A 16,500-nucleotide genomic window follows, 5' to 3' on the forward strand; every position below is an offset into this window, starting at 1 on the left:
TGAGATGGATCCTTTTAATATTGGAAAGTGCATTTGGTCACATGGAGAAATAATAGGTGTGACTCCTATTTTAGACAACATATTTAAATAATGAGTATTTTGGGAGTTATTATATTTTTAGTGGCCAAATTATTATTAAATTATTAAATAGCTTATTATTAAGTTAGAATTTAACTTTATAACTTCACTTAAGTTGAAGGTTGAGTCATTATTGAAGGGGGCCATTCATTTAATTAATTATATGCCTAAGCCACGTATTAAATGTTACTAAAAGAGTTGCGTAGGAAAGTTTCAAGAGCTGAGTTCTTTTGAGAAACTTAAGTAGTTCTGAAGTTGAGTTCTTTTGAAAAACTTTTGTCAACAAGGGATTATAAATATGAGCTCATTTCATTGAAAAAAGAATGCTTGAATATTTATTTTCTTTTGTTGCCTTTGTGGTTGTTTTGAAGTTTTGAATTTTGTTGCCCTTGCTGAGGTATAAGGGTTGAGTCTAAGATTTTGAGAAGTGCTTGGCAATCTACAACTGTGGTATTGTGGATTGCATATCTAGGAATGATTGCAAGTGTTTTACCCTACTATACTTACTATGACTAGTGATTGATCCAAGGTTTCTTTCCACTATTGAAGTATAGAGGAGATTGGTTGTTTCTTTTGAGTTTTTTTGGGATTATGATTTGAGTGGTGGTGATTCTTCACACTCTAATTTTTGCTATTGAGGAAACGTGGGTTTACTATAGAAATTGATGATTCACACTTCTGTTGTAAGTGTGTGTCTGTAACTATCCATTGACATAGAGTTAAAAAAAATGCATGTCCATTCTTGTTTTAGAGGCATGGGTTGTGATTATGCAAATTGGTGCAGTGCTTTGGCATCGTTAGCGGGGCTTCACAACCTAGTTCGAATTGTAATATCTAGGGTCATTTTTGGTGATTCAAACCTGCACTTTTGAGACATTGTTGACGTTGAATTTGGGTAGGTATCTTGTTGCACATGCGACAATAATTACATAGATAAATATATCTTTGGCATCTCTATTTTTATAGCACATTTGGCATCTGTATTTGTTGTAGCTAAGCATCATTTTTTACATCTTTGGGACTGCTGTAGCTGCACATTTCAGACCTGCGATTTTTGTTGAAACTCATGGTTTACTATGTCACTCATTCCAAGTTCTACATTTTAAAAATAATATTAATAAATGAATGCCTGTGAAACAATAGTGAATGAGCAAAGCAATTTTCAATTTACGGTTTCAGCATTAAATTGGGATCTTGCTGAGCCTGTAGATTTATTTGTGCAAAGGAATGAGAATGTAAATGATGGATGTTTGGAAATATATGTGTAGTTAACAACTTAGTCAAAGAAAACTTAATTATATCATTTAGCATGTGAAAGTAGTAGCACTTAATTGCCATGTGTTTGGTAAAATGCCTAACTATTTATTAGTAAAGGGAATTAGTGTTTAACCGGTAGAGAGAGTTATAACATTGGTATCAGAGCAATTTCCTTCCAGCATACAGGATTTGGGCTTAGCTTGATTACTGCTAATATTTTAGTGATTAGTATTTAGTGATTTTGATGGTGATAGGAGATTCATTCTAGTCAAATATTATACTCGCAAGGGGCATAATTCTCCACCCAGGGATAGAGAATCTGTGATACAAGGTGTTGTGAAACAATTGGATGTGTTGGTGAATCAATGTTTAACTAACATAGGGTTATAACATTGGTATCAAAGCGGTTTCCTTCTAGCCTATAGGATTTGGGCTTAGTTTGATTAGTGCTAATATTTCAGTGATTGGTATTCAGTGACATGGTATTAGTAAAGCGAATCAATGTTTAACTGATAGAGAGGGTTATAAAATTTGTATTAGAGCAGTTTCCTTCCAGCCTACAGGATTTGGGTTAGTTTGATTAATGCTAATATTTTAGTGATTGGTATTCGGTGATATGGATGGTGATAGGAGTTTCATTCCAGGCAAATATTATACTCACAAAGAGCATACTTCTCCACCTAGGGATAGGGAATCTGTGATACAAGGTATTGTGAAACAATTGGATGTGCTAGTGAATGAGTTGAAACAAAACCACAACCAGCTGTCAAACCTAATTTCACAACTAGGTTTTGAGTAGAGCATGACATCGCTTTTTTGAAGTAAGAAATGTGATCATATTGTGGTTTCTATAGATGTGCAAGACATTTCTTATGAGACACTGCATGAGTTGGTCTCAATGGGTGTGGAGTGCGATGAGAGTTCATGTCAATTTGAGTCAGATGATGCAGTTGTTGGCATGAGTTCCCAGGATCATGCATTTAATAGTGATACAGTGATAGTGGGAGTAAGAGCATCTGATGACACAATCATATCTGCCGCTACTTCTGTGTCGATTGAACCATCTAGAGGAGTTTAAAGATATGCATGTGGTTGTTGATGTGTGTTCTAATGATAGCACACATATTGATGATTATGAGTTTTCACCATATGTAGATTTGGTTTAGTTTTATGTTACGACAATTGGTGTCATTCCTATATCCATAGATTTTGATGTAGCTACACCTATTGTTGATACATTTGGCATGAGTGCATATGGTTCTCCTTTAGCTACATCTTTTTCAAGGATTGTTGATGATGATGTGGATTCTAGTCCAGTATATATTAGATGGGTGGCTATAGGGAAGAAGAGTATATTGAGATCTCTTATGGAGTTATCTTCTGGTGATGCCCTAACTTTTACATCATCAACACATGTACTGGGTGCTATATTGCAGGCAATGTTGATGGTTCCGATGACATTGACATGCAATTGGTTCAATGTTGATAGGAATGCCACCTTCTTCCTCATTTGGGATCTAGGTGGAGGTTGGAGTTCACTGTGTTGTCATATTTCTTGAGGACAAGAAACCTCAGGGAGGGAAGACTGTAATGTCCCCATTTTTTGCCACCATTGGAGTTTGAGAGATTAGCCTATTTTTGTGATCCTCTTAGGCTAATTATTGTGGATAGAGGGACTTCTGAGGCAGTGGTTTGGTTTGGGAGGGTCTTGTCTTCTCCACAATTCAGTAAGTTATAGGTTGGTCTTCACTTGGCTCATATTGGACTTCATTTGGGCTTAGATTGGTGTACTTACTATTTGTGGTAAGTCAAGTCTTGATTGAAATGGATCCTTTCTATTTTTGGAAAGTGTATTTGGTCACATGGAGAAATAATAGTTGTGGCTCTTATTTTAGACAACATATTTAAATGATGAGTATTTTGGGAGTTATTATATTTTTAGTGGCCAAATTATTATTAAATTATTAAATAGCTCATTATTAAGTTATAATTTATCTTTATAACTTCACTTGAGGGTTGAGTCATTATTGGAGGGGGCCATTTTTTATTAAATTATTTATATGCCTAAATAAAGTATTAAATGTTACTAAACGAGTTTTGTAGGAAAGCTTCAAAAGCTAATTTCTTTTGGGAAACTTTCACAATTCTAAAGTTGAGTTCTTTTGGAAAAGTTTTGTCACTAAGGGATTATAAATATGAGCTCATTTCATTGGAAAAAGCACGCTTGTATATTTATTTTCTTTTGTGGCTTTTTTGAGGTTCTGAATTTTGTTTCCCTTGCTAAAGTATAAGGGTTGAGTTTGAGATTCTGAGTGCTTGACAATCTACACCTTTGGTATTGTTGATTGCATATTTGGAATTATTGCAAGTGTTTTACCCTACTGTACTTACTGTGACTAGGGATTGATCCAAGGTTTCTTTCTACTATTGAAGTATAGTGGAGATTCGTTGTTTCTTTTTAGTTTGTTTGGGCTTATGATTTGAGTGGCGGTGAATCTTCACACTGTGATTTTTGCTATTGAGGAAACATGGGCTTACTATAGAAATTGGTGATTCACACTTCTGTTGTAGGTATGCATCTTTGTAAATTTTCTTACCAAATTTTAATTCAGTGGCAGACTGATGCACAATTTTATTGCAAGTATAATCACTATTGACAAAGGATGGATTTGCTTCAGAATTTGTAGAAGTTAGTGGAGAGGTAATATAATATTCTTGAACTCAGAATGTTCTTCAATCCTTTGATGTGCATGAATTAATAGATTTCAATGCCTTGTTTACTTGGGCAGATCGGTATATATATCAAGTGGAAGGGTGTGGGGATGAATGGTCATGTCTCTGAATGGAGACATGAACATTCATCCTCACACCTGTTTAGAGGTAACTAATCATTTACGATTTGTTACGGACTTAACCAAAGTACAACAATGTATTACCAAACATTAAGATTTATGGCCCGATATAAAGGATAGATTGATAGTGATCTAAATATGAAAGGAATCAAAATTAGTTTCGAACATGCCTTAAATGATCTCAAAAAATATATATTATTGGTTTCAACTGTGCATTGTTTACATACAACAAATATGTATGCATATATGTATAATAGTATGTGCATCATACTATTGTACATATATCATATATATATGTTGATCATAGTAATGTTAGACCGAAGCTATGTGCATTAACACTCCCTCTTAGCTAGGGAAGACAAAGTGCATATATATAAGTTCTCCTTATTTGAAAAGTAATATCCTTTAGATATATTTAAGAAAATTAAGTCTCATGATATCCACCATAAAAGTTCATGGTGTATTCAAAGATATTATGTCACATAATATCCACCATGAATTTGAACATATTGATCTTCAATATTTTTTCTTGAATATCGTCACATGATATTCATCATGATAATAATCTAATAATTATAAATTTGTCACCTTATATTATTAGAATCAACATTACATTATAAAAGATTGTCACCTTTTAATAATGTACATTGGGTAGGTCCATAATTCATAGAGTCACACATATGACAAAAGAGTTTACACTCTAAACATCTTTATTAAAATAATACAAATTTACAAGTTGAGACTGAATCTCTTAAACTTACATTTCAACCATACCAAGTTTCTTTTTGAAATGATCAACCTTCACTTTAGGAAGAGCCTTGGTGAGAATGTCAGCTGTTTGATCACCTATATTAATATATTCCAACTGAATAGCTCTTCTTTCCACCATGTCTCTTACGTAGTGGTAAGGTATTTCTATACGCTTAGATCTATCATGAAATACCGGATTCACAGATAACTTGATACAACTTTGGCTATCATAGTGAATAGTGGTAGGTTTCATAGGCTCATAAAAACAAGTCAAAAAGCAACTTCCAAAGCCACACTACTTCTCTAGCTCCCATTGTTGCTGCAATATACTATGCCTCAATAGAACTTTGAGCAACTAAAGCTTGCTCTCTATAGATACAAGAGATTATATCCGATCCTAAGTTGAAACAACTTCTTGATGTGCTTTTCCGATCTTTTACACTTCCAACCTAATCAGAATCAGTATATCCATGTAACTCCAAGTTGGTATTTTCATATTTAAGTTCATACCCAATAGTACCTTGGAGAAACCTTAATATATGCTTAAAAGCAACAAGATGATTCTCATGAGGTTCACACATGAAGTGACTTAATGCATTCACAACATAGCAAATATCAAGTTGAGTATTTACAAGATACATCAGGGACCCAATTATCTATCTATATAAAGTAGGATCAATTAGACTAGATTCAACACTTACTTCCTTTAGTTTGTGCAAGTTGGTTTCCATAGGTGTAGACATAGGTCGACAGTCCCACATTTCAAATCTCTTCAATATCAACATTATACTTCTTTTGATGTAGAAAGATATTCCCAAACTTCTGATGCACTTCCAAACCAAGAAAGTAATGAAGAATTCTTAAGTCCTTCATTTCAAATTCAGAAGCCAAACTTTTCTTACACTAAATAATGAGATGTTCTTCCCCTATAATCAGAAGATCATCAACATAAAGAATTAAAATTAGCATATCACCTTTAGTTACCTTAAAGTAAAGATTTGGATCAGCCACATTGTTGGTGAATCCAAGACTTAGAAGGTATTTATCAATCCTTTCATACCAGGCTTGGGGAGCCTATTTGGGTCCATATAGAGACCTCTTCAATTTGCACAGATAAGAGGCATCATCACGAGTCACAAATCCTTCTGGTTGTTTCAAGTATACTTCTTCCTCAACTATTCCATTTAGAAAAGTAATTTTTACATAAATTTGATGGATTTTCCAACCTTTGACTGCTGTAGTGGCTATTACAGCTCTAACTAAGGTATACCTGGCAACTAGTGCAAAAGTTGATTCCTTCCTTTTGAGAAAACCATCTAACCACAAAACAAGCTTTATGTTTTTCAATGCTATCATCTGCAACATACTTAACTTTGAAGAGCCATTTTGAAGAAACAACAAATTTTCCTTTAGGTTTACAAGCTATATCCCAAACATCATTTTTTAGTATCGATTGATATTTCTCCACCATTGCATCTTTCCAAGCTTGATGTTTAAGTGCTTCTGAAACACTTGAAGGTTTAGGGTTTGGACTCTCACACATGAATGCATTGTATGTCAATTTTCTAGGTCTTTTGCTTTCTCGAAAGTCCCTGAAGGTGCTACAAATCCATCTCCTTCTTGTATAATTTTCCTTGCCCAAAGTGGTATTTTAGAATGATCAAAACTCTCTTCTTGAGTCTTAGGAAGGATTTTAGTTTCATTTGAAGTCTCTTCAGGACCTACTCCCTTTAAATCTCAGGAGTAGGAGCCTCTTCTTGAGATAAGTCATTTGTATCTAGTTTATCTAAAGTTTTGGCTCTTTTGAAAGCAATATCTTCTTCAAAAATGATATCTCTCCTAAGTTCTATTTGTTTCCATCCAGGTATGTAGACTCTGTATCCTTTTGTTTTTTCATTAATTAAAATCAATAAGAATTCCTTTTCTTTCAGTAGGTTCTAATTTTGTCCTTTTCTCCTTAGGTACATGAACATACACTTGACATCCAAATATCCTTAAATGACTAATGTTAGGTTTCTTTTCTGAAAATGCTTCTTTAGGGGTATTATTGTCCAAATATGAGTGAGGACATCTATTCTGAATATAGACTGCTTATTAGATGCTTCAACCCAAAATGACATGCTCAAGTTTTGATAAAAAAAAATCATAGCCCTAACAACCTCAACAACAATTTTTTTTTTCCTTTCAGCAACTCCAATTTGTTGAGGATTGTAGAGGACTGTGAACTCCCTCTTAATCCCAACAAGTTTGCAAAACTCTTTAAATATTTCAGATGTGTACTCTTTCCCATTATCTGTTCTCAGAACTTTAATTTTCTTTCCTAAGGAGTTTTTTGTGATTGTTTTGAATTCTTTAAACTTAGAAAGAATCTCTTTAGATTCTTTGCACTTAAGGAAGTATATCCATGTCTTCCTTCAAAAATCATCAACAAATATCACATAGTATAGAAACCCTCCTATGGATGTTAAGGACATGGGTCCACATATGTGTGAGTGCACTAGTTCCAACACATCTTTAGTTTGCTCAAACTACGAGGAAATGATTTTTTAGAGTTCTTCCCCAAAGCACAACCTTTGCATGATTCATTGTGAATATGGCTTAATTTAGGCATTCTAGTCACTAACTTTTCCATAGATGTTAGGGCATGAAAGTTGATATGACCTAATCTTCTATGCCATAGTTCATTTGAATCTAAAGTCTTATGCACAAGTGCAAAGTTTGACTTAGTGCATAGCTCATATAATAGTCCTTGTTGTACTCCTATTGTTAGAGCCTTCTTTATGGTTGAATTCTTAGGCCATGCTAGTACCTTACCTTCCATGAATGCAATTCTATAACCATCATCTTCAAGTGCAGATATAGATATTAAATTCCTTTTAATACTTGGTATATAATGAAATCCAAAAAACTAAATAGAATTCCCATATTTCAATTTGATGGTGCAAGACTCAATTCCTTTTATGAAATATGCAGAATCATCACTAATTTTAACTTCTTCATCTGTTTTTATTTGCATATTTTCTAGGTTATCCCAATATCTAGTGATGTGAAGATCCACTGTCAACTATCCAAGTGTTTGATTTGGTTGATATTTGATTGGACAATGCTAAATAGAAGACATATTTCTCAGAATCATGACCTTCATTTGATTTATCAGATTTGACAAATGATGCTTGAAGTTTAGATCGATCAGGACAATTTATTGTATAATGTCCATATTGATCACATCAGAAACATTGAACTTTGGACAAGTTTTTCTTCTATTTTCACTATCCTTTTCCATGAAAGTTTATTTTCCTTTTGTTGTTGTTCTTCTTTCCCTTTTTATGAGATTTGGTGTTAAGAACTTGATTTTCTTCACGTAAGGTTTTATGTTTTCCTTTAATCATTTATCTCGATTCTTCTTGAAGACAATTAGATCTTAATCGATTTAGTTTTGGGATTTTAGATCTTGCACTTATACCTTGTACAAAGGATTCCCAAAAAATTGGAATCCCTAATGCTATTAGGGATAATTCTTGGTTGTCAATCTCATAAGTGACTGTAGATAATTGATCTCTCAAATCTGTGATTCTCATGAAGAACACATTTACAGTTTCTCCTTTATTCATGCTGATATTTTCATCTGTCTTTTAAGAGCATGTTTTTTGCTAGTGTTATTTATTATGAATGCATTTTCAAGAGCTCTAAACATGCGATATGTTGTTGTATGTTTTTCCACAATAGGCACTATGTGATCTCGAACGACATCCACGATTATCTTCATGGCCTTCTCATTATTCTCGATCCATAATGTTTTCTCTGGACCATGTTTAGGTTCTTCCTTATCTTCTCTTAAAAAAGACTCCAATATGTTTTGTTTTAATAACATCATTATACAAAGTTTCCAGAATTCGAAGTTGTCAGCACTTGTAAGGTGGTGTTTGAATCTCAACATGTTTGTCATCTTGTAGAGAAAAGAGAGATTGTAATTTACTGTGAGATATGATCCCATAAACTTAATGAGATCTTTCCTTAACAAGGCTCTGATACCATGTAAAGTTTCTTACCAGATTTCAATTCAATAGCAGACTGATGCACAATTTCATTGAAGGTATAATCACTATTGTCAAAGGATGGATTCGCTTCAGAATCTGTAGAAGTTAGTGCAGAGATAATATAATATTCTTGAATTCAGAATGTTCCTCAACCCTTTGATGTGCATGCATTAATAGATTTCAATGCCTTGTTTACTTAGGCAAATCTATATATATATATATATATATATATATATATATATATATATATATATATATATATATATATATATATATATATATATATATATATATATATATATATATATATAAAGTGGAAGGGTGTGGGAATGAATGGTCATGTCTCTAATTGGAGACATGAAGATTCATCCTCACACCTATTTGGAGGTAACTAATTATTCACAATTTTTTATGGACTTAACCAAAGTATAACAATGTATTACCAAACATTAAGATCTGCGGCCCAATATAAAGGATAGATCAATAGTGATCTAAATATCAAAGGAATTAGAATTAATTTTGATCATGCCTTAAATGATCTCAGAAAATATATATTATCGGCTTCAACTGTACACTATTCACATATAACAAATACATATGCATAGATGTATAACAGTATGTGCATCATACTGTTGTGTGTGTGTGTGTGTGTGTGTGTGTGTGTGTGTGTGTGTTGATCATACTAATATCAGACTGAAGCTACATGCATTAACAGTCTTCAACTATCCATTGACATAGAGTTAAAGCAACTGCATATCCATTCTTGGTTTGGAGGCATGGAATGCAATTCTACAAATTGGTGCAATGATTTGTTGGCGTTAGCGGGGTTTCACAACCTAGTTTGAACCGTAATATATGGGTTCATTTTTGGTGATTCAAACCAACACTTTTGGGGCATTGTTGGTGTTGAATTTGGGAAGGTATCCTATTGCACATGTCGTAGTAATTACAAAGATAAATATATCTTTGGCATCTCTATTTTTACAACGCATTTGGCATATGTATTTGTTGTAGCTAATTATCATTTTTGACATCTTTGGGACTACTATAGCTGCACATTCCAGCCCTATGATTTGTGGTGAATCTCATGGTTTACTATGTCACTCATTCCAGATTCTATTTTAAAAAAAAATAATAATAAATGAATGACTATGAAACAATAGTGAATGATCAAAGGAATTTTTAGTTTATGGTCTTAGAATTAAATCGGGATCTTGCTTTAGCTTGTAGATTTATTTGTGGAAAGGAATGAGAATGTAATCATAAGATAAGATAAGATAAGATAAGATAAATATATTAATGTATGATGAGAGACCAAACGTGGGTCTATGGGACTGGAAGCTTACAACCAATAAGATAGCACTAGACAGAACACCAAACAGTGCTGATAAAAGAACACCAAACAATATTCGTGAAAGAACAAGAACAAAACCAAGTAAGAGAGAGAGAGAGAGAGAGAGAGAGAGAGAGAGAGAGAGAGAGAGAGGATATGTGTGTAGTGAAGCTATACAGACTATTCACATCAATTATCCTTAGAGGCCAACCTCGACTCCCAACCTGTAGGAAAAGTGTCTCGAATCACCACCTTGAGGTTTCTAATCACTACCCACTTACCCTCCTTCTAGGTAGCCATAACAAGAACCCGAGCTTGCTTAAGTTTTGTCACTTGTGATCTAGTAAGATCGTCATCAAGATAAATCTTGGCAGAGAGAGGGAAAATCTTCCTCTTTGCCTTAAGAACTTGAAGGCAGTCAGCAAGTGAGAGGAACCAGATAAAGAGGGTGTTATCATGCCCAACCCAGGCATAGTCTAGTGTGATGTTAGTGATATCCAATTGGTCCTGGAGGAAAGAGTAACTTGCCACAAGAGGCTCTAAAAGAGAAGAAGAAGAAGAAGGAAGAGGGAGACCACGGACTCGCAAGTTGAGCTCACGAGTGCGCCTGACCCTTTCATTTGCTATCTTAGTTTGGACCAGCTTCTCCACTCCAAGGAGAGAAGTGGAAGTGGAGATGGGGTTGTTACAAATAGATGCCCGTGATTTAAACTATTGTTCTATTTCAGATTTCAAGGAGGATTGTTTGTTGTCGAGTTCAAACTGTTTCTTCCTCGGTTGATATCAGACAATTGCAAATTGATCATTTGAAGTTTAAGTTGAGCAATATCCATATTAGCTATACTTAGTGTTGTAGGTACATCTAGGTTCTTTTGCATATGACAATCAAGTTGACTCTTCAAATTAGTCAGTGTTTCTGAAAGTGTCTCATGTAGGGACTACACAATACATCAGAGAGATGTATTCTCAGCTTCAACCTTAATCAACCTATCACAAAGACTAAGAGAGAGTGAGGATGACGAAAGAGCTACGTCTTGCAAGGCCTTGTGATTAGTCTCCATTTTTGTCAAGCGAGCAACTATTTGTTGGAATGTGACATGGTCAGATTGGGGATCCATAGCAGACAGATAAACTTGCACTCGTCCAAGAAATGTGCCCTCCGCTAGATGTAGTTGTTACACAACTTTCAACTGGCAATTTGTGAAATAGTTTGCAAACAAACTGCAAACAACTTGTAGACACCAGTACACCAATGGTTCTTTGCCCCTCCGAATTAGGGACCAACGACGGACAACTAGGGTATGGCAACAGATGGACAGACTCATCTTAACAATAAGAGACACCAGCAAAGAAGATCCCAACACCATAGAACATTGCAAAGAGAAGTAACAGCTTTGCAATGGTGGCTATGGCTAGGGCAATAGGAATAGACCTACAGAATCAGTATAACAATGAATGTTATAACCATCATTCATGATTCACACTAGGGATGCAACAACATTGCATTATGGTATTTAGTTAAACAGTTGACAAGTAACATTGACTCGAGTTGGGAGTAAGAAGCGGCTTGTGGAAAAGGGGTAGAAGACTGAGTGCACAACACATGGACTTGTCACTCGGAGACCAGTACACACGGCAGAGACTCTGCTCAGGTACTGCTCACCATGGCTCTGCCCAAATCGATTTGTATGGCTTCCCAAGCAGTCTCATTCACGACACACTAATTGTATGGCTTCCCAAATTGAAGTCTACTCACGGCTCATTCATGGCAGCACATGGCCTAGATCCCAAGAAGTTGAACAAACAACAAAGAGTAATAGAAAATATCCTGACCATGGCCGCGGACAGCTAGGGCATGGTAGCTTTATGACATGGCATAGACACGACAACAAGCATGGCTTCACAACATGGCTTCAACGGACGGCTAGGGCACTTTAACAAAGGTATTCAAATTTGTAGAGATGGATGTCTGGAAATATATGAGCAGTTAACTAATTTAGTCAAAGGAAAGTTAACTATATCCTTTAGCATGAGTAAGTAGTAGCACGTAATTGCAAGTATTTAATGAATTGCCTAACTATTTATTAGTAAATGGAATCTATGTTTAAATGATAGAGAGGATTATTACAATCTTCTATCTCTTTAATGTTGCAATAGAAATTACAACTCTGACTGAAGTGAATCGAGCAACAGGGGAATAAGTCTCTTTATAGTGAATTCCCTCTTTCCAAGAGAAACCTATGGCAACAAATCAGGTTTTGTGTTTCTCAATGCTACCATCTAGAGCATGTTTGATCTTGAAGAGCCATTTTGATTATGCAACAAATTTTCCTTTAGGTCTTGGTATGATGTCCCAAATATTATTTTTTACAATGGACTAATACTCTTCTAACATAGCATCTTTCCATACTTGATTATTGAGAGCTTCTTCAGCACAAGATGATTTTGAATTTATGATCTCATTCATCAAAACAACATAACTAGAGAATATGTGTGGTCTCTTTCTTTCCTTGAAGGTTCCTTTTGGTGCTGCATAATTCTCTTCTTTCTAAATCATCTTCCTAGCCCAAAGTAGTCTCTTTTGATTTACATTATTGGATTGATTTAAAGGAGCAATTTGACCTTCATTTTCAATCTCTTCAGGAGTCTCCCTTTGAACCTCAAGAACATGACCCTCTTCCATATCCTTAGGAGGATCTTGATCTTCTATCTTATGCGAGCTCTTGGATCTCCTAAAAGAAATGTCTTCTTAAAAAAATACATCTCTGTTGAGTTCAATTAATTTTTGTCCAAGTATGTATATCCTATAAGCTTTAGATGTTTCACTCTAGCCTACAAATATTCCTTTCCTGCCTAGGGATTGTAACTTAGATCTCTTCTCTTTAGGCACATAAATTTGGACAAGACAACCAACAACTCTTAGATGACTTATATCAGGTTTGATGTTGGTGAATGCTTTTTTAGGGGTTTTGTTGTCTAAAAGTGAACAAGGACATCTATTTTGGATGTAGACAAGTATCCTAGAGGCTTCAACCTAAAATGAAGTTTCTATACATCATAGCTCTAACATCTTCTACTATGTTCCTATCCTTTCTCTCTGCCACTCTTTTTTGTTGGGGATTATAAGAAACTCTCTCTTAATAGTAGCATTTACAAAGAACTCCTTAATGAAGTATATTCCCTCACATTGTTTGTCCTTAATGTTTTGATTTTCTTCCCTGACATGTTTGCTACAAGAGATTTGAATTCCTTGAACCTCATAAGGATTTCTTCATACTCTTTGCATTTAAGAAAATATATCCAAGTTTTCCTAGAGGAATCATCATAAAAAATTATATAGTACAAGAATCCTCCTATAGAGGTTACAGACATGGGTCCACATAAATAAGAATAAATTAGTCCTAATAAATTTTTAGATTTACTTTCACTATTTTGGAAAGTTCCTTTTGTTTTCTTCCCTAGGGCACAAACCTTGAATGTTTCTTCATGAGTTTGATTCAGTTTGGGCAAACCCATCACCATTTTTTCTATTGATTTCTATTGAGGATAGAGCACAAAAATGGAGATGCCCTAATCTTCTATGCCAAATCTTGTTTGAGTTTAAAGTCTTAGGAATTAAGGCTTGAGTGAGATTAATACATAGTTTGTAGAGGCATCCATGTCTAACTCCTATAGTATGAGCCTTGTTGATAGTAGAGTTCTTTGGCCATGCCAAAAATTTACCTTCCATAAAGGCTATTCTACACCCTTTGTCTTCAAGTGCAAAAATGGAGACTATATTTATTTTTATCGTTGGCACAAATAATACTCCTATGAGTTGTAAGATTGTTGACTTTCAAATTTATGGTACAGGTTTCAATCCCTTTGATTGGGTAGTTAGAATCATCCCCGATGGTTACTTTCTCATCAGAATTCTCCATTAGAGTGTCCAAGCATTCTCTGAATTCAGTAGTATGGCGTGAGGCTCCACTATCCATCACCTTAGTGTTGAGATTTTTAGAAACTTGGGTTGATAAGGCTAAATAGAAGACAAGTTTCTCTGAATCATTTTACATGCTAGCTTTTCCAACTTCAACAGAAGAGGCTTGTTGTTTTGATCTACCAAGACACTTCATTGCATAATGTCCATACTTATCACATCTAAAGCACTCTACTTGAGCTATGTCCCTACTTTTCTCAGAAAAGCCTTTTTGACATGTGCTTTTGTCCTTTCTTTTATAGTTCCTTTACTTTCCTTTATTATGAGTTAGATCTCAGCACATGAATGTCTTCGTTAATGGTATTTTGGTTAATCCTCCCAGTGATAAATCTGGATTCTTCTTGAATGAAATCCGTTTTCAATCATTCAAACTTAGGGAACTTTAGACATGCACTTGAACTTGAATAAATGATTCCCATGATGATGGGAGACCATCTAGAGTCATCAATGTTAACTCCTTGTTGATTTGATGACCAATTGTAGAAAGTCGGTCTCTCATTTCACTAATCCTCATAAAGTATGATCTGATAATTTCTCCCTTATTCATCTTCACATGATGGAGTTGTCTTTTTAATGTGAGAGCTTTGTTGGTATTGTATATTTCATACATGTCTCCAAGTGATTTAAACATGCAGTATGATGTGTCATACTTTGATATAACTGCAACACTATGGTCCCTAACCGCATCCACTATCACTTTCATAGCTTTTCCATTGTTCTTGTTCCATTAAATTTCCCTAGCATCATTGTATGGTTCAGGTATGTTTACTTTTACAAATGAATCTAGTTCATTTTCCTTCAAGGTAAGCATGACCCTGAACTTACATGATACAAAGTTTGACACTTCTTCAAGATCTTTAAATCTAACTTTTCTTGTCATTATGAAGAAAGGAATGTAATTTTTCCTTTAAGAACAAAACTGGTAGTCTAGATAATCTACTATCTCAAATCTAATCAGATCTAAAGTTAGACTTTGATACCATTTTAAAGTAGATTAGATTTATTAGTAGATAGGAATATAAATATCTTTTAATTTTATTATCTCTTAAATGACGGTCTTACTAACTTGTAAATCTTTACAGATTGCTGCTACAATAAAGAGATGATAGTATTTCACAAGGAATGTTGATGAATCAGATATTGATAATACTTCAAGTATTACTGAATTAGAATCACAAATATTTCTAAGTACAAGAAAAAGAGCATTCTCCAAATGGCTTGCACTAATTGATTGTTGTACTTTCCTTTCATCGATCTTATTTGAATTATATATATGGGATTGAGGAGACATGTTGATGGATAGACATGTCTCCACATTATGTGGACACATCTCTCCACCGATTCATAATCAACATTATAATCATTCTAAACAAACCGATAATAATTTGTAATATAAACAATGCAAACCGATTGATAACATACAAACCAATTCATAATCGGTACAAGCATCATTATCGATACGCATTATCGGTGACAGACAACTGATGCTCAATATTGACTATATTAAATCGATACTCATTAAGTATCAATGGTAATGGTCAATACTCAGTATTGACTCAATGTATCAATAAATACAGATTTATACATGGAAGAGTAATAGTAATGATGATCCATGATGATCCATTTGATCAAGTCGATTCAACATAAATGATAATTTATTTCTCATACAATCAATATAATGATACATGACTTACTATTTAATTATGTATATATACTCAATGTTTATTGATATACATGTACATGCATATACCAAAATCATAATATAATTATGATTCATGTTTATCTAACCGAAGCTATCATTATTAACAAATTGGAATACAAAAGGAAATCTTCCCTTGTAATGAGTGTATTTAAGTTGTAAAGTTTTCAAGGATATCTATGTCAGCCATCAGTTGATGCAGAGACATAGTTCCGAGAATATGATTGTGGCACATGAAATCAGTGACAAAGTTAGTAAATGTTTGTTTTAGTGGTCAAAGGAATGACTTAAACATCACACACTAAGCTTAATTCCTAAACCATAAGTGTTAAGTAGTCAAAGTTGACTTTTTTTTCCCAAGCTTAATTCTTTCCTTAGTGTGTGATGTTTAAGGATGGCTGTAGTCAATTTAGAAGATCTTTTTAAGTGCCATTAGTTTACAGCAGTGAACAGTTTTTTTTGTGGATTGCATGAGCAAAACGCCACATTAGCCCTTCAATAACTACATTTTCAAG

The 16,500-nt window shown here is 34.3% G+C and overlaps 1 long non-coding RNA gene across 1 annotated transcript in view; it reads left to right on the forward strand.

Annotated features, from left to right (window-relative positions):
- The window catches only part of LOC149555882 (uncharacterized), a 75,999-nt gene extending 60,081 nt beyond the window's left edge, over window positions 1-15,918 (forward strand). Inside the window, exon 3 of the long non-coding RNA XR_016364577.1 lies at window positions 15,369-15,918. This is a non-coding gene — a long non-coding RNA (uncharacterized LOC149555882). The remainder of the gene's footprint in view (window positions 1-15,368) is intronic.
- Window positions 15,919-16,500: the final 582 nt, after the last annotated feature.

The sequence above is a fragment of the Cupressus sempervirens genome, chromosome 5 (genome assembly GCF_028749045.1).
Source record: "Cupressus sempervirens isolate cs-2001-9-10 chromosome 5, ASM2874904v1, whole genome shotgun sequence".
Taxonomy (NCBI): Eukaryota; Viridiplantae; Streptophyta; class Pinopsida; order Cupressales; family Cupressaceae; genus Cupressus; species Cupressus sempervirens.